Genomic DNA, 18,633 nt, shown 5'->3' on the forward strand with positions numbered 1-18,633 from the left:
TTGAAACACTGGTGGACACAGACAGTCCGGCTTCAGTGCCCACGGGACAAATTGTTACGCAAAACTAGGGCAAGAACATAAGAGAGCAGAGTGCCATTTTCCCACCTTACATTGCCCTGGAAAGGAATGTCAGCAGGAAATCAGTCTCACAGTGGCTGGGGTGAAGGGGCCCCCTTAGGGCATGAGGGCACAAGGCAGAGGGGCATGCAGGAAAACCCAGGACTCAGCAATTACTGGAGTCATAGGGTATGAGGGGTCTTGAAGTCCTTTGCACAGGTGGGAATGACGCAGTGAGAGCTGAATTATGAGGATTATCGGTGGCTCCATTTGTGTTGGTAGGAAATAAGGTCATGCAATTATAAATGACAAATTGTCCTCAAAGAAGTGAAATTTTGTGTAGTCAAACATGCAGACATAACAATGTGACAGGTACTATTACAGTAAAACACATGGGGACTCAGGAAAGACTTCACAGAGGAAGTAACAAGTGAGCAAGTCTCCGAGGGATGAAGGAGAGTTTGCCAGATGAAGAAAGGATGGAGGAATATTCTAGATAGGAGGAATCTCACATGCAGAGCCTTAGAGTTTTGACAATTCTTCTCATTAGAGGATGGAGACATAAGTTAGGGGCAGATCGTGAAGGAGCCTGCCAGGAGATCTGGAATTTATTTTATAGGCAACAGAGAGCCAGGCCAAACTTTTAAATAAGGGTATCATAAAATCACATTCTTTTTTCTTTTTTTTTTGAAAGGTCATTCCAAAGGAAATTTGGAGAATTCATTGAGAGGTGAGAAGTACCCAGATGGTGGGATAAGGACCAGGGTCAGAAGAGGGATGGGACTGAGCCAAGACCCAGTGACCAGAGGTGAGAATACTGTTTCAGAAACCGTGGTTTCCGGGACAGGGGGTTCTGCGTGGCTGGAGCACATCAGGTGGCAGTAGGAGAAAGAAAAGAAGGCTGCTCACCTGTGTGTGTGGTGCGGTGGGTTGAAGTGTCAAGTTCGAACTGAAGTTAGAGCAGAGCAGAGGAGTGGGCAGGGCCTGGAAGGATGCCCGGCGCCTTTTTTGATCCTGAATCCCTGCCCTAGCCCTGGGGCCTGGAGCCTGGGAGTGGGGAGCGGGGAAGGAGGGGCTCCACCAAAGTTTTGTTGAATGAAACTAGAGGACGGAAGGAAACTCGTTCTCCAGCAGAGCCCAGTGAGAGCTGGAGCCGCAGTAAATGGTCAGGCAAGCTCTCTGATACCTGGCGTTTGGGAGGAAGCTCTCAGAAATCAGGCCGCAGACCCGGGATTAGTGAAGACCGTGAGTGCCAGGCTAAGGATCTTGGACACCACCTAGGATACAGCGGAGAGGGGCCTCCCGACCCTCAACTATGAACCCGCAGTGTGTTTGCTAAAATACTACCCATTTAGAAAACCTTAACTCTCTTTTTACCTTGCAAATACTTCTCCATAAAGCTCCCAAATCTGAAAATAAGCAAATTTGAACTAATTCTGTTCTCTGGGACCAGAAGACCCAATTCCTACCGCGAATAGACAGTCTCTCCCTTACGCTGAAGGCTCCCTTTCTGGGGGCTGTTTGACATTAACAGCTGCAAAATAAATATATACAGAGAAAAATAAAAATAAAAATACCCCCCCCCCCCAATCTCATCCATCCAAGTGGTGAGTTTAGAAGAAATTAAATGCTTTACAAGAAGAAAATGGAAAGGCCACAGACCTCGGACAGAAACCTAAACCCATGAGGGTGGCATTTAAAAACCTCCCGTTTTCTGGAACATCTTTTGTAGCCAAATCGCTGCCGCCCTCGTCCCCGGAACGCTCCCGCCCTCCGCGCCCCCGACCCCGACCACCGCCGCCCGCACACGCTCGCAGGGTGACGTCGGTCGGCGGCGGCGCGGCCTCCCAGGTGAGGGGGCCACCCAGTCCCCGCGGCGCCGGCGGCCGGAGCCCATTCGCCGCCGCAGCCGCCGCAGCCGCAGGGGCGGGAGGGGCTGGGCTAGCCGGGGAAGGGCGGGGGACGCCGGGGAGGAGTGCGGGGCGGGGGTAAGACGCGAAAGCGAGCGGCGAGGAGGAAGAGCGCGGCGCGGGGCGGGGGCGTAGGGGCGGGAGTGGCGGGGGCGCGCGCCGACGCGGGGCCAGCCCTGCTTCGCCCGGGTCGCGGGCGGACGCGCGCCGCAGTCGGAGCCTCAGACGCGCGGCGCAGGGGACAGCGCGGGGCGGCGGGAGGCGGCGGCTCCGTCGGGAACGGACGACGTCCACGCTCCAGGGTTCCGGGGGCTCAGCAGCGGTGGGCGCGGCGGAAGAACGTGAGTAGCTCCGTGCGCGTCCGGCGGTGGCACTCGGTCCTGCTCGGGGGCGACGGCTGGAGCGGAGGAGGGTGCAGGGGGCTGCTGTGTTGTCACTCGGACGCGGGCCCGGGGTTCAGCGGAGCGCCCTCCCGGCTGGCAGCGCCGCGCCACTCTCTCTGCGGCAGGGCGAACCTGGTCGCCAACTGCCTTCCTCCCCTCAGGCCTGGGACGCGCCCGCGGGCGCCGAGCGGGAGGAGGGGGACCGGCGCCCGGGCGGGGGCACGCTGAAATGCGGCAGCCCTGGCCGGCGCAGGCGGGCCGGCCCTTCACCTCCTCTAGTCTGTGGCCAACTTCTGCATCCGCGCCCGCGCCCCGCGCTTTCCGGGAAGCCCTGTCGGGGGTCCCTGGGTGGGCAGTTGGGCCTGGCTGCAGGGGCCCGGCACCGCGGCTTGCGGGGCATGCACACGGCGGGCGCGGGGTGTCACGCCACGGTGCCGGCGGGACGAGGAGCGCAGGTGCCGGTCCGGCGCGCACCGGCGAGTGCGCGTCCGGGTCCCCGCGGACACATCTGGGCGTGGGCTTTGTTCGGATGTGCTCACACCTGCGCCGATCGCTGGTACTCGGGGCCGAGGCGACCTCCACTCTCGCCGCCCCGGGGGAGAACTTGGGGAATCAGGGGGAACGGGAGAGACCGCGAAGGCAGCAAGGTGGGGCTTTCCGGGGGTTTTGTTGGCCCTACAGGTGCGGGTCCCCGGGGTCCCGGCGCCCCGCCCAGCCTCCGGAGGCTGGGACTTTTTGGGGCTGGCCCACCGGTTTGGGGGCTGACCCAGAAGAGCCCCTTCCCTGCCCGGACTCCCAGGAGTGGGCTCTGGCCGCAGCTTGGCCCGGGGATGCTGTGTTGAGCCGGGAGCTATTGCCGGCTTTGGAGCATCCATCTCGCCGCGAGCGCCATCTGCGCGGTGCGCCGCCCCCGGCGCCCTCCGGGCCGCGCGGGTGGGCGCCGCCGAGTGTTGGTCCCCGGCCGCTCGCCGGCTCGGCCATTCCCGGCCCCCAACTCCCCGCGCGCAGAGGGGACCCGGGGTGCCGCGGTCCAGCGGAGCTAGGGACTCGTCATCACTCCCGGAGCGGTGCACCCTGGGCAGCTGGCGATTAGGCCGCTTCCCTTCGCTCTCGATCTCCTCTCCTCTCCCCGGCTCCCGGCCCTCGGCCGCATCCTCTGTCCCCGTGCACGCTCGGGGGCCGCCCCTGCGCAGCTGCGGGCGCGGAGGGAGGGCGCCGAGTGGAGGAGCCTCCTTCCACCCCGCCTCTCTTCTGCCTTCCCCGTAGCTGTTTGCCCTAAGAGGGAAGCGTTCTTTTCCTTCTCGGTCCCGCATGGTTAACGCACAGAGGTGCGGGTCTGAGGGGCTGGGCCCTTCCTCGCCCGAGGCTCTGGCAAAGAGAAGAGATGGAGGCGAGCGTCATGGGGCAGGAGGCTTTCGTTCTGCACCAGGAGCTCCCCCTGGGGCTGTCAGGGACGCGGTAGCTACTGAATACAGACCTGCGGAGGCTGGACTGCTTTAGGCTAACCATGCCGTGTTATTAAAATATTGTAATAGTTCGAGAGTAAAGGAGAGCTTCCGGAAATAGTGAAGTGGAATTAGAGCACTGGATACTTTCCATTTTAGTGGTAATGATAGTCAACATTTTTTGAGCGCTTCAGATGTACCAGGCGCTGTGCATGGTACAGGTATCATCTTACTTAATTTCCACAACATATTACCCTATTCTTAAAATTAGGAGATGGAGTCTTGAGAGGTCAGGTAACTTTCCCAAGGCCACATAGCTAGGAAGTGGGGGAGCAAGGTTTAGTTTTTGCTCCTACGCTTTACCATCCATGACTGTGAAAATGGGGCCTTTTGGAGGCTTATCATATTAGTTTAGGGCAAGCCTAAAACCACCAAGTGATCAGGGACATTATAAGCCCATTCTGTTCCTTTACATGTTCTTTTATTCCTGTTAGCTTTTAAGTGTTAGCCCAGGCAGTTACAGTCACTCGACTGTTTTTAGTGACCAGACTCCCCTGTGATTACAGAGACTGAGAGGTTCCTGGCACATCACAATTCTTGAGAAAACTTTTTTTTTTTTTTTAAGAAAAGGCCAACGTTTCCACTTGGCAAGTGATTCTAGTAGACTCCCAGTCCTGAATCTCCTTTGTAGACTATTTCGACTGCAGAAGATTTACTCCTCAAATTGGATATTGAATTTGAATAGGACCCTAGTGTAAAATCTTAGGAAAGCATTCCATACCCTGAATATATGACTGTAAAGATTCTCCATATTAACTAAACAAGAGTTTGAACTAAAGTGAAAGCTATTCCTGGGATGGCTTTTAGAATGATTGTAATTGACCAACTGCAAAAGTGAATTCATTGTGCATTCTTAATCCTTCTGACTCATGGTTTTCCTTCAACCTGCTTTGTACTTCATTACAGGAAAGTTGCAAAACATTTCACATCATCCAGGAATTTGAGAGTTGTAAGAGAACACTGTATTTAAATGTTTCAGTTTCAAAATGAGTACAGTGGGACTTGGAGAGGCCACTCAGCCGCCTCATGCAGGGTAGTGAGGCAGGCCAGTATCCCGACATGACATCATTTTGTTGCTGCAGCAGGGACAGTGAATGAAAAGCAAGTCATCTTTGGCAATGGTACTTCCTGTGAGGCTGATGTGACCGTGACAAGGATAGCTGGGGGTATAAGTGCTTCAGAAGTGTGAGAGGGACTGCGGAAAACTTCCTTAAGAATCATTTCAGGGGTGCCCGGGCGCCTGGGTGGCTCAGTCGGGTAAGCGTCAGACTGTTGGTTTCTGCTCAGGCCATGATCTCAGGGTGGTGAGATCAGGCTCTGCTGCTCAGGGTGGAGTCTGCTTGAGATTCTCTCCCTCTGCCCCTCTCCCTGCTTGCTCTTTCACTCCCTCTCTCTCTCTCTCAAAAAAAGAGTCATTTCAAATAATGTTCTCATGGAGGTGGAGTTTTCCTGTGTAATTGGCTGAATATAAATAAAATATGCAGATATTATATTGTGTATGTTCAAAGGAGCTATTTAAGGAACCCCACAGGACGCTTTTCTGGTAAAGAGATTCATTCATTCATTCATTCATTCATGAATATGCACTGCATGCATGGCCTACAGTTCTAGGCACTGGAGATACATGGCTGAGCAAAACAGAGTTCCAGCCTTCAGGAAGATTAATTCTGACTCTCTCATCTAGGGCTGCATACTTCTGCACACTTCTGCACACAGACTCTTTTTTCACATATCGTAAACGTACAGCTTGATGAACTTGCTCAAACCCAACACATCCATATAACTAGTGCTCAAATCAAGAACAGAACATTATGAACGTCTGAGAAAGCCCTCTTGTGGCTCCTACCAGTCATTACCCCCTCCCTTAAGGGTAAGCACTGAGACACCCATGTTTTTTTTCCTGAGATCCTCGCCAGGAAATCAGAAGGATTTCGTTTTAGTCAGCTTGGGCTGCCATAACAAAATATCATAGACTGGGTGGCTTAATGAACAGAAATGTACTTTCTTCAAGTTCTGGAGTCTGGAATTCTGAGATCAGGGTGTCGGCGGGGTCAGGTCCAGCGAGGGCTGTCTTCCTGGCTTGCAGATGCCCACCTTGTCACTGTGCCCTCATACATGCTTTCCCCACAGGGTGTGCACAGAGATCCCTCTCTTCCTCTTCTTATAAGGCCACTGATCTCATTAGATTAGGACCTCACCCGTATTACCTCATTGCACCTTAATTGCCACCTCCCCAAAGCCTCATCTCCAAATACAGTCACATTAGGGGTTAGGTCTTCGATGTATGAATTTCGGGCTCACGGTTCAATCCATACCGGCCCCGATTTGCTGCCCCTGTCAGCATCCTTCAGAGTCTCACCCCCATTTCCAAAGAACAGTTTCCATCTGAGAAGTATGGTAACTGGAAACAAATCTAACTAGAATATAGAGCTCCTATAGTATTCTCCTCTAGGAAGTTTTTTGTGTTCGCATCCGTAGACTGCTTTAGGTCAGCCTTCAACTGCTGAGGTGATTGGGGAAGAGGAAGTGATTTGAAAATGATTAAAAATCACTAAATACATTTAGATGTATTTTCCCTTTTATGTTTCATGTTGCCCCACCTGAAGGAGCCCTGCACCTTTCTGCCAGGTGAGGACAGAGGACATCTAGGGATGCTAGGGCCAAGAATCCAGCGGCTTATTTTATTTAACCCTTCGTCCACCCAGGCAAATGAGAAGCTGCTTTAGCTTTAAAGAGTCTTTCTTGCCATCAGGGCTAAAGTTTCTAAGTCTAGGAAAATGTGCCAAAATGAACTGATGAATGTTTACTTTTCCTCTCAAAATGTGAAGAACAGGGCTCTATGAGGAAAGCCTTGGAAGAGCTCTGCCTCCAGTCGTAGCAAGTATAAATTCTTCAATATCAGGTTGTCTTTAAATGGGGGAGCAAATGTCATGTTTATAGAAAATGTGATTTTTTAGGGGGCGCCTGGGTGGCTCAGTCGGTTAAGTGTCTGAGTTTGGCTCAGGTCATGATCCCAGGGTCCCAAGATGGAGCCCTGAGTTGGGCTTCCTGCTCGGAGGGGAGTCTGCTTCCCCCTCTGTCTCTGCCCCTCCCCCACCCCCTGCCTGCGCTCTCGGTCTCTCTCTCCAAATAAATAAATAAAATCCTTTAAGAAAAGAAAATGTGATGTTTTTGCTAAGTTACTTTTTTATTGCGATAACATATATATCATAAACTTCATTGTTCTAACCATTTTTAACTATGTAGTTTAGTGGCATTAAATACTTCGAAATGTGATGCAACCATCACCACTGTCCATCTCCAGAACTTTCCTCATCTTCCCAAACTGAAACTCTGTACCCATTAAACAATGACTCCCCATTCCTTCTCCTCCCAACCCCTGGCAACGATCATTCTCTTTTCTTCTCTATGAATTTGACCATCCTAAGTACCTCATATGAGTGGAATCATACAGTATCTGTCCTTTTTGTGACTGGGTTATTTCACTTAGCATAATGTTTTCAAGGCTTATTCATGTGTCAGAATTTCCTTCCTTTTTAAAGCTGAATAATATTCCATTGTATGTAATACCACATTTTTTTTAATTCATTCATCTCTTGGGCTCTTTCCGGTTATGGCTACAGTGAATAATGCTGCTATGAACATGGGTGTACAAATATCTTTTCAAGTCATGACTTTCAGCTCTTTTGGGTATACATCCAAAAGTGAGATTTCTGGATCGTAAGGCAATTGTTGTAATTTTCTGAGGCACCCCGATTCTGTTTTCCATAGCAGATGTACTGTTTATGTTCCCGAGTGCCCAGCATTCCAATTTCTCCACATCTTTACTGATACTGATTTTATGCTTTCTTGACAATAGCCATCCTAATGGGTGTAAAGAGCGATAGCTGTTACCCTTTAAAATTATAAATTAACATACTATGTATTATGAACAAGTAATTCACAAAATTTTCCAACTTACTGGTTTAATTTTTATTGACAAGGAGATGTACGGTTTTTTAACAAGGACTCATTGACCCCATACTTTGTGCAAAGCGTGCTATAAGTGCCATGGAGTATGTGTGTCATAGTCCAAGAGAAGCCAGCACTGGTGACAGACGTTCATGTTAGTTTTTTTAAATGTCGAAATAGAGCATATATGTCTATAGGGTGGTTGTGTGAAGCGATGTTGCTCCGAGGATAGATTAAATATTAGTAGGATTTTATTTTCCTGAAAAAAATAACCTTAGCATTTGAACCCAGCTGAGGGGCAGATGGGCCTCAGATCTGGAAATAGCCAGGACTGTCCTGTTTAGGGATGTGCTAGGGTTGTGCTCTGCAGGTCTGCGCGGGCATTTCTCCCTACCATTGAATCTTCAAAGATGACAATATAAACCCTCACTACCCAGTTATAATTGCTTAGCTGAGCTAATAAAAAAGATGTGGTGTCAACTTAATTGACCTATTTTACTGGCCTACAAGATTAGAATTTCAAATTAGAAAAAGGTAGTTTTTAGAAGTCTGGTGGAGGGTTTCCCTCAAGTGACTGAAAAACTAGTGGCTGTAAGAAATGACAGTGGTAAAGGGAACAAATCTACAAATACCAGTGCTCAACTGCTGCACATACTGTCCAAGTGGCTTGTTCGGTTTAAAAGCAGGGATGAGGAATAAATCTTGTCCTGTGTGGTCTCTGATTTGCTTCCACAGTGCTGTGTATTAAAGCACTGTTTAACTCACACCAGAATGAAAATGGTAGTTGCCTTAAAAAAAAAAAAATATGGTAGTTGCTCTCAGACTGAAAGGATCCTTTCTAAAATTCTTTTTTTTAATTGACCTATAATTGGCATGCGATATTTTATTAGTTTCATGTGTACAACATAGTGATTGGACATTTGTAGACTTCTGAAATTCTTATTAAATGGTGCTAGGGCTGGAGAGAATAATTTAAATATATATATTCATATGTATATTTAAATTTTATGATGTGCATTGTCTATTGGTTCAAAACCCACTGCAGCCAGAAAAACATATTCCCAGGGCAATCTGAGGGAATCCTGTAGGAGGTCTTCTGTGTAATATGCAATGAATTCGATTTATCTTTCTCAAGTGGGCTGAGAGCATTCAAAAAATTCGGTATATGTATTCAGTATGTAGTGATCTTTCCTCCAAATTTCAACTTTAAAGCAATTTCATGCCACTTTCAGATGACCTTGACGTTTGAGTGGCACGATTTACAGCACACATTTTTGACCAACGCTACACACTCACGTGAAACACCACTAGCAGATTCTCTCCAAGGGAAGGGGAAAGGAAAAAGTCCTAATTGTCCGTTCCTTATGCCTGAAGGTAAAAAGCGGATGGTGGAAAGAGTTCCGTCCCAGAGTTTTTGTGGTCTCCGAGGAAGGATGGCTTGCAAGCAGCGCTGCTGCCTTCCAAAGCCTGTGCGGCCTTTCAGTCCCTCACCTCAATAGAGAGCTAAAAGGACAAAAGTGAACAAAGGAGGCCTGTTTTGCCTGCCCCACTTGCTGGGCTCTTGTCTTGGCCCTTTTCAGTGAAGGAAAGGGGGGGGAGCTGGGTCAAAGTTGAAGAACAGTGAAAAGGAATTCAAGCTTCATGTCGAAATTTGAATTATAGCTTCAGTTTGAGTGCCGAGTAGATGAGTTTGAATTGAAATTTTTGAAGCTGTGGAAGCTTCAGTGACAGATGGTGTGGGAACAACGTATACGGGGCTGGATGGTGCATCCAAAAAGTGGAGTGCCTGGGCGAGGCGCTCGGTAAACATCTAGTTAACTGACAAAAGTTTGGAAACTGTAGGAAGTGCAGTTTGATGCTGTACGCCGCAGTAAGACATTGGGCTGTGTGAATTCAGGGGAGGCCCCTGCGTCTGGCATACTCTCAGATGCACTTGTCCCCCCTCATTGCATTGCAAATATTCTTCTCACCGTTCTGCTCCCATCCCCATTAGTATCTACTGGAGGAAATACAGAAATGCCCAGGCTGCTCCCCATGTAAAATCTCATTACAGTGTTTTGGTGTTGACCACAGATTGTTTGGATATATGACAGGATAAGTCTGTCCTAAATATTGACTAGCCGGGTTTTTTTCCCCCGTATGAGTCGACTCGTGAAGCGTGATTGTGGCGACCTGCATCTAGTGGGGAGTCCATCACTGTTGTATTTGCCACTGAAGTCTTTAATGGGGCACATGTCTCCCCCATTCAGTGCGGTAGGCAGCATCCGATTTAAAACATTTCAGAAAGAGGAGTTGGCTGTGTGTAGAACCAGAATAATAAAACAGCTACTGGGAGGTCGCAGTTACTGAGATGTCAGTGAAATAAAAAATAATTTGGCGTAATTTGAAACACTTCCTGGTGTCTCATGAAGTCATAATTGGAAAAATTTTGCTTTGGCGCATTTGACCATTTATATAACTTGAGGACATAGTTTTTTGTTCTGATGTTGGTAGCATGATGACCAAAAGCCGTTTTTTTGTATACATTTAATACCTTCAAATATTTTTAGTTTTAGAGAAATGACATTGACATGGCAACAATATAAAAAATAGTAGATACTTAGAGATAATTAATACTGTAATATAAACAAAAGCAAATTTACTTCAGAATTGATTGTATGAATTTATGTCACATGTTGTATTTTACATAAATTGTAATACATACTTCATATGTCACACAAATTTTAAGGTAACTTGCCTTTTAGTAGTTGGAATAGGGTTTTTAAAACTCATGGCCATATGTTTCTAGTAACAGTTACCTCGATGCCAAATTAGAGTGGAAAGTAAAATATATCAAGGGTTGATTGCTGTCCTAGGACCGTGAGGGGACCCATTAAGCAGCAGGGAGCGAGTGAGGTCACGGTCGGATTCATTTGCTAGGACCAGGGTTGGAAGAGCAGAGATCAGGGAGGGCAAGGGATTCAGACAGCGGGAAGGCTCAGGTGGGTAATGAGAATTGTGACATCCTGGAGAAGTGTCCTATGGCATAAGGAGCAAGAGAGATTTTAAATAATGAGGTGAGAGTCAAGAACACCACTGTAAAAGTAATAACTTAAAATCTGAAAGAAAGAGAAAGGGATGAGGATAAAAATGTTTGTGGTGACTTTTTGGCCAATAGCATCCAATATGAAATACTTTAAAGAGATTTTCTTATGGTACTTTGGGTCATTGAAGTCACTTGACATCATGAAATAGAAATAACTTATAAAGCACTCTGCAAAAAATGAAATATGATAATATATGTACACTGAAAACAAATGCAATACACTGAGAAGAATTTACTAAGAGTCAGAGCTAATATTATTTCAGCATCACAGTAAAATTCTTAGATCATCTCATCACTCCAGCAACTTTGTTCCTTTATATACAGATGGCCCCAGCTTGAGAAGACGAGGTATATAAAAGTGGGAACTTGCCAAACACATTTGGGATGATTATGCATGTTAAACAGAATTCTTCCCTTTGTACAAGGTTTATATAATGAATGAGCTCCTATAATGTAGCAAAGTCCAATTCGGGAACAGCTTTTCAGGGATATCAGAGTAGACAGATTGTTCTATTGAAAGAGCATAGCATCATTGACACCAAGCAAAACCCAATCAAATAAGGCTAAATAAAAATCCATAAAGAGGTGGACAGGTGGTAAATGAAGAGAAGTACCTCAATTGTTTGAAAATACTTGATATTTGCTCCAGATAACATTGAGAGGCCAAGTCTCTCATGATAAGGAAAGCAGATAACGGAATAGTCATCCAGGTAATAAAGGCATTTTTGGCCTTGCTCACAATAGATCCTGCCTGCTTTCCCCAGGTTTCTAACCTTGGAAATCCATACTCATTCTGTCCCATTAGGAGACTGAGCTGCATTTCTGCTTGTGGGTGGCGGTATGTAAGTGAGCGTGCCCATATTTGACAAGTGAGCAAATGCAAGAATGAATGACCAAGTACGTGAATATTGCAAAACGTCAAGTGGATCTTTTGTTGGAGAAAATTGGGGAATTTGGTCCTAACCCTGGTTTGAAGATCCAGACGAGGTCTAGACCATGGGAAATTAAGCATTCATAATTTCAGGCCCGGATTCTGTATGATTGTCATTTGCTTCCTGGTTCTAAATTAGACACTCGAGAAGACAGGTGAAATCATTCAGTCCAGAAGGGTACCATTTTTTAAATTGCTGCCATGGAGCCCTAAATGACATCTCTGTGACCCCGAAGAGTTGCTCTGTAATTTTCTACCTTTGCTTGCGGCAGATGATTCCAGATTTGCACAGGCCTTTCCTTTCCCCTCAGGGTCTGACGCCGGTGCTTGTCACTTCCCTCTGGAGGTCTCTGGGTGGCTGCATGCTGATTGAGTTAAGGACTTTCTAAGATTGCTTTGCCCCGTCCGACTGTAAAGGAATCAGGAGCGAGGCGCCCAGAACTGAAGGGCTGGTGCGGGACGCCGAGCCGAAGCGCTCAGGCGGGCAGCTTTAGACCCCAGCTTTCCTCCGCTTGCTGGCTGGCCCTGACTAGTCCCAGATGTGAATGGAGTGACAGCGTGGTCCTTCCCAACCAGTTAGTGGGTTCTGTGGGGGTTGGGGTCAAGGCGGTGGTGTCGTGTGAGAGACACGTAGGCAAAAATTGTGTGTGCGGTTTGTAATTCATGAAAATTTGAGAAGTGCCCGGCTACTTGGCATAGACTGAGGAGGCTCAGTTTATGGTACAGCTTTGGAGAAGTTGCTTAAGTACTTTTCTCCCTTTCGAAAATGAAGACAAAACACAGACCTTTCTCATCATCCAATGCTACCTCACAAGAGGGTGTTACTATGAAAAATCAAGATAAAAATGAAGGCACCGAGGGGCGCCTGGGGGGCTCAGTTGGTTAAGCGTCTGTCTTCATAGATCATGATCTCGGGGTCCTGGGATCGAGTCCTGCGTCGGGCTCCCTGCTCAGCAGAGAGTCTGCTTCTCTCTCTGCCTGCCCCTCCTCCTGCTTGTGCTCTTTCTCTCTGTCAAATAAATAAATACAATCTTAAAAAAAAATGAAAGTACTGAGAGAAGGATGGCATCAGTCGATGTTCTTTAGGGAGAATGCAGCTGCCATGTTTTCACCATAATCTCTCAGATTTGCTTCAGAGATCTGTACGTATCCTACATCCTTAGCAGTAACTATGTCCGCTTGATTTTGAAGAGAGGAAGGGGTCTCACACTGCAATCTAAGAGATTGATACCCTTTTTAATGCTGCACGGTGGGGCTGTTTTCAAAAAACACAAACTACATTCTCAACCTTCAACAAATAGTATATATGCAAAAGTCCGATTGAGCCAATGTGATAAAAAAAGGATGTAAATTTAGTATTAATACTTTTTTCCAGTCGTATTCAATATCATTAATAGTCTTTTGAGGTCTGATTGTGTTTTATTTCGAGCCGTAGCCTATTCATAACTTTCAGGAGGACGGTCAGTAATGTTTTGTGTCAGCCGTGACTAACTGGCAGCCCCACAAGCCAATAGAGCATGAAACCATTTTAATATATTAAATTCATCTAGCTCACACAAGGCATATGCTTAGAGGTTTGATACAGAGAAACACGCATGATACAGAGAAAAGTGCAATGTGGCTTATGAGCAGGTTTGTGTATGGATCATAGTTTCTATTTATTCTGTTCCTTTGTACCTCAGAGGAGAGATAGGTGCTTTAAGATAGTAGCTACACAGCCACTATGGAAAACATATGGAAATTGCTGGAAAAACTAAAAATAGAACTGCCTTATGATCGAGCAACCCCCTCTTTTCGGTCACAAAGATGTCATTTAAAGCTCTGTGGCGGCAGTTTTAAATGGGGTATCCTTCTGGATGCATTGATTTCGCCTGCCTGCCCGAGTACCTAATTTAAAACCAGGAAGCAAATGACAACCATACAGAATCCAGGCATGAAATTATGTAAACAGGATCTCAAATATGTATCTGCACTCCCGTGTTCACTGCAGCATTATTCACAGTAGCCAAGATATGGAAACAACCTGAGTGTCCATCAGCAGATGAGTGGATAAAGATGTGGTATGTATATATACCATGGAATATTATTCAGCCTCAAGAAAGAAGGAAATCTTGCCATTTGTGATGACATGGATGAACCTGGAGGGCATTATGCTTAGTGAAATAAGCCAGACAGAGAAAGACAAATACTGCATGGCATCACTTATATGTGGAATCTAAAATAAAGTTGGGCTCATAGAAACAGAGTAGAGAGGTGGTTGCCAAGGGCTGGGGGTGGGGGAAGTAGGGAGAGGTTAGTAAAAGGGTACAAATTTTCAGCTATAAGGTAAATATCTGAAATTTAATGTATAACGTTGGTGACTATTGTTGGTAACACTGTATTGTATAATTGAAATTTGTTAAGACAGTAGAATGTAAATGTTCTCACCAAAAAAAAAAAAAAAAGTGAGGTGATGGATGTGTTCGTTAACTAGTTGGGGGGGCATCCTTTCACAGTGTATATGTATATCAAATCACCACATGTGTATTTAAATATCATATACTTTGGTCAATATCTCAATAAAGCTAAAAAGTAGTAGTTATCGGGCTCAGTCATTAAGCATCTGCCTTCGGCTCAGGTCATGATCCCAGGGTCCTGGGATTGAGCCCCACATCGGGGCTTCTCCCTCTCCCACTCCCCCTGCTTGTGTTCCCTCTCTTGCTGTGTCTCTCTCTGTCAAATAAATAAAAATCTTAAAAAAAAAAAAGTAGTAGTTATCTTTTTAAACCTTATTTATTTTATTTATATTTTTTAAAAAGATTTATTTATTTATTTATTTATTTGAGAGGGAAAGAGAGAGAGAGAACAGGGGAGGGGCAGAGGGAAAGGGAGAGAATCTCAGGCAGACTCCCCGCTGAGCGCAAAGCCGGACTCGGGGCTCGATCTCACAACTCTGAGATCATGACCTGAGCCAAAACCAAGAGTTGGATGCTTAACTGTTTGAGCCACCAGGTACCCCAATAGTAGTAGTTATCTTTGACTTGGGTATAGACACAGAGCTTTAGAAATGGGAATGTGGCATGGGTTGAATTGTGTCCAAATTCAGCTGTTGAAGTCCTAATCCCCAGTGCCTCAGAATACGACCTTATTTGGAGATAGGGGCTTTGCAGTTAAAATGAGGTGGTTAGAGTGGGCCGTCATTCTGTATGACTAGTGTCTTTATAGAAAGAGGAAAGTTGGAGACAGGCCCAGTGGGCGACCACCATGTGGAGATGAAGGTGGAGATCTGTAAGCCAAGGAACACCTAAGATGGCCAGCGAACCCGCAGAAGCCAGGGGAGAGGCCTGGAACAGACGCTCCCTCATAGCCCTCAGCAGGAACTAACCCTGCCGACACCTTGATCTTGGGCTTCTAGCCCCCCAGACTGTGAGACAATACATCTCTCTTGTTCCAGCCGCCCAGTCTGTGGTGCTTTGTTACGGCAGCCCTAGAAAACCAATAGAGAATGCAATAACAAGGTCTCCTGTTTCTAAGCCTTCCTCTTACAAAAAAAGAAAGGGTGAAAATAGAGCTTCCCACCACATCTCTGTGTTTGTATGTCTGTCTCTATGTTTATATATCTGTGTATCTATCAGTGTCTACTTTGTGGACCAAGGGAGTATGTGTGTATAAACCAGTTATTTAGAAAGTCTCTATACCTTGAATTAAAGCCCAGAAATACTGAGAGTGGTAGGGAGAGTATTTGTTTTATTAACTGGACGGATGTATGACGTGGATAGTTTACTCAGTTGATTACTCTTTTTGGTTGTAATCCAGTCGACTCCAACTCTGCTGCCTTTCTCATGTGGAAATTGTTGTCACCTGGGAACCGAAGGGGGCGTATTTTGTTGAAGGCTCTGCAGGTACCCTTGCTGCTCCTTGCTAATCAGAAGCTGCCTTTTGACTTGGAAAATGGTATGGTTGCTGGTATTTCCTCCTGCTGAGGAGAGTGAGGGCAGGCATGAGCCGCCAGGCTACGCGGTGTGAACGTGCTTCAGTGGGATGGGGTGCAGGATGGCACTGCGCTAACTGTCATCAGGCAGCACCACTGCCCGAAGACGCAGGATTGCCAAGTGCTCTTCATCAGCTTCAACATTGGTTTGAATGAACTGGAAACTCTAAAACCATTTTAGTTGGTCCTTAATGACGTCTGCCCACTTGGTGTGCGTTTCTGTTCGTTGTCCCCTGAGACGGCCTTGCCTGTCTTAGACGGTACGCTCCTTCAAGGCGATGCCCTACTGAAGTCCTGGGTGGTCCTGGGAAGGGCCTTTGACGGGCTGCCGCAGCCGAAGAAGGGCCCAGCTGTTTTCAGTAAGAACGGTGAGGTGATTTGGTAGTAGGGTTCTTGGGATGAGCACCTAGGACTCTAGAACTCTTGAGTTTGTGCGATGCATCAATTCCATTCTCATGTATAAACTGTTTGCCAATTTGGGGTTTCCTCGCGGTGCTAATGTGCTTCCCTTGCTGCGGACTCAGCTTTATTTATGGCCCTGTCAGGAGGGACTCATGAAAACCCACCAGTACCTAGCAGGAAGTACTTTGGAATCATGGCCGTTTTACTCGTGCAGATTGTCACAGCTTGCCTTTACTGTGCGAGGCAGCGAGGCTCACACTGACGGAGTGAAACGTCCAGGGCCCTACACAGGAGCAGGGAACAGGCCGTGGTTTGCTTCGGAAGATCACTCTCAACGTAAACTCTTTAGATATTTTAAGTACTGGCCTAAAAGCCAATTTTGTGAAGATTGTCTGAAAGGTTGAAGGGAACCATTGTAACATCAGCTGTTGCCCAGAGCTTATTTGCACACGTACTCATACGGAGCTAGCCGTGCCCGTCCCAGGAGAAATGACCAGCTTTAGATCCATTTTATTATTTGGAACGGTGAGCCCAGATTTTATTACATTCAACTCACATTTAAAAATTTCCGACTCTAGACAAGCAGAATACGTCTCGGGAAAGTAGTCACTGCCACGGAAAATGGAAAGGGGTTCTGTTCCGGTCGTTGTCGAAGCCTAATTTCAGCCTCCCCCCGCCGCCTCCCTGCCCCTCCTCGCATCGCCTCCACAGTTAGGCGTGGGGCCAGTGATGAATATGCATGCGTCACACACCTGTGACCAAGAGGGCCTCCATCAGGAAAGGGCAGAGTATCAGTTACTGGCAAGGGATGACTCGTCGCAGCTGCTGTGTGTGGCCCAGCAGGCTCCCTGCTGTAACAGCTGCTCACCACAGCCCCCCATCACACCGCCTCGGCCGCCTCCGTCCAAGAAAGGCACCGAGCCTGCTGACCCCGAGCCGTTACTGCCTGGGCGGGCCGGGGCTGGGGTGCTATAGAGAGGTCTCTCCGAATCTTAGGAAATGAGATCACAATGACTGTATAGCTTTTCTATTAATAAATAATAATTCACAGCATTTATTGGTTGGTTAACTATATGGAGCGCCTCTCATGAATTATCTCACTTGATCTTCACAACAACTCTTTATGTCAGAGGCTAGCACCTTTTTTTTTTGTAAAGGGCCGGGGAATAAATTTTACACTTTGTAAGTCACACGTGTCATCACTCCCCAGACAGTCGGAGACAGTATATAAATGAATAGGCATTTCCGTGTTTTCATAGAACTTTCTTTACAAAAGAGGTAGTGTCCAGATTTGGCCTGTGGGTCATATTTGCCAACCCTTACTTTATGTTATTATACCCATTTTATAGGTAAGGAAACTGAGGCTTAAGTAATGGGTCAAAATAGCACCGCTGTTAAGTTGCACAACTGGGATTCTAACCCAAGGAGTCTGGCCCCTATCCCTTAGTCTTAACCCCTGTCAGCTACTATGTTATCCTGCCATGAGAAATGACAAGGAACGGAATTTTAGTTTCCATGTGCTGTGAGTTATAGATTATGACTCAAACTTCTAAGAGAGACTTTTGTTTCCCTTAGAAATGATGTGTAGGGAAGAGCATCAGTCCAGTCCTGAAGATGCTATTTAATTAAAGGTATATAGTTTAATCTATAGCACATTCAAGTAATGGGACCGCATCCTTCAATAACTGAATAAAGCTTTTAAGATTCTCCAAGTGACCTGATACTGTAGCCATTTTGATCAAGAGGATTGCAGAAGAAAAAATACTTTAATTAAAAAAAAAATATGTAAATGATTACTTTTTAAAAATTTGCTGACACATTGGTGGCCCATGTGTTGTATAGTAAGATAACTGGCATATTCCCAAGAAAGATTTTTGTTTTCACAAAAACAAGTTATGCTGAAGAGTTTCTTCCACATTTATCTTTTTTTAAAGATTTATTTATTTATTTGAGAGAGAGAGGGCACGCATGTGTGCACACGTGCATGAGTGAGGGAGAAGGACAGAGGGAGAGAATCTTCAAGCAGACTCCCGGCTGAGCGCCGAGCCCAGTGTGGGACTTGATCTCATGACATATGAGATCATGACCTGAGCCAAAATCAAGAGTCAGATGCTCAACTGACTGAGCCACCAGGCGCCCCTAGTTTCTTCCACATTTAATATAAAACCTTGGAATGAGAATTCTAAGCAGTTTTTATTTTCCAGTATGGACAGCTCCTTTTGTGTTTTATTTCCACGGTAACAGTTAAGTTTCTACTGGAGAACAACAAACCTGCAAGATAACCATCCAGTTGACATTGTTGGGCACCCCCTTAGGGAGTTTGCAGTGCATCATGGTGTGGAGATAGCACCAGAAGTAGAATTACACAGACTTGCTGTGTTTTTTGTACGGCAAGCTCTTATGTAAAGGCTGAAGGTTCTCAGAATAGACCAAAGTTAG

At 46.6% G+C, this 18,633-nt stretch overlaps 1 protein-coding gene across 21 annotated transcripts in view; it reads left to right on the top strand.

Annotated features, from left to right (window-relative positions):
* The first annotated feature begins 2,144 nt into the window (after positions 1 to 2,144).
* The window catches only part of NRCAM (neuronal cell adhesion molecule), a 267,353-nt gene continuing 250,864 nt past the window's right edge, over positions 2,145 to 18,633 (top strand). For 11 of the 21 annotated variants that reach the window (XM_078060007.1, XM_078060002.1, XM_078060005.1 and 8 more), the window contains exon 1: positions 2,147 to 2,308. The gene's annotated coding sequence lies outside the window, so the exon portion shown is untranslated. Of the gene's footprint in view, positions 2,309 to 2,841; positions 2,998 to 18,633 lie in introns of those variants that run through there. The other 10 variants (XM_078060012.1, XM_036084016.2, XM_036084012.2 and 7 more) reach the window with 3 other exon arrangements.

The sequence above is a fragment of the Halichoerus grypus genome, chromosome 12, assembly GCF_964656455.1.
Source record: "Halichoerus grypus chromosome 12, mHalGry1.hap1.1, whole genome shotgun sequence".
Taxonomy (NCBI): domain Eukaryota; kingdom Metazoa; phylum Chordata; class Mammalia; order Carnivora; family Phocidae; genus Halichoerus; species Halichoerus grypus.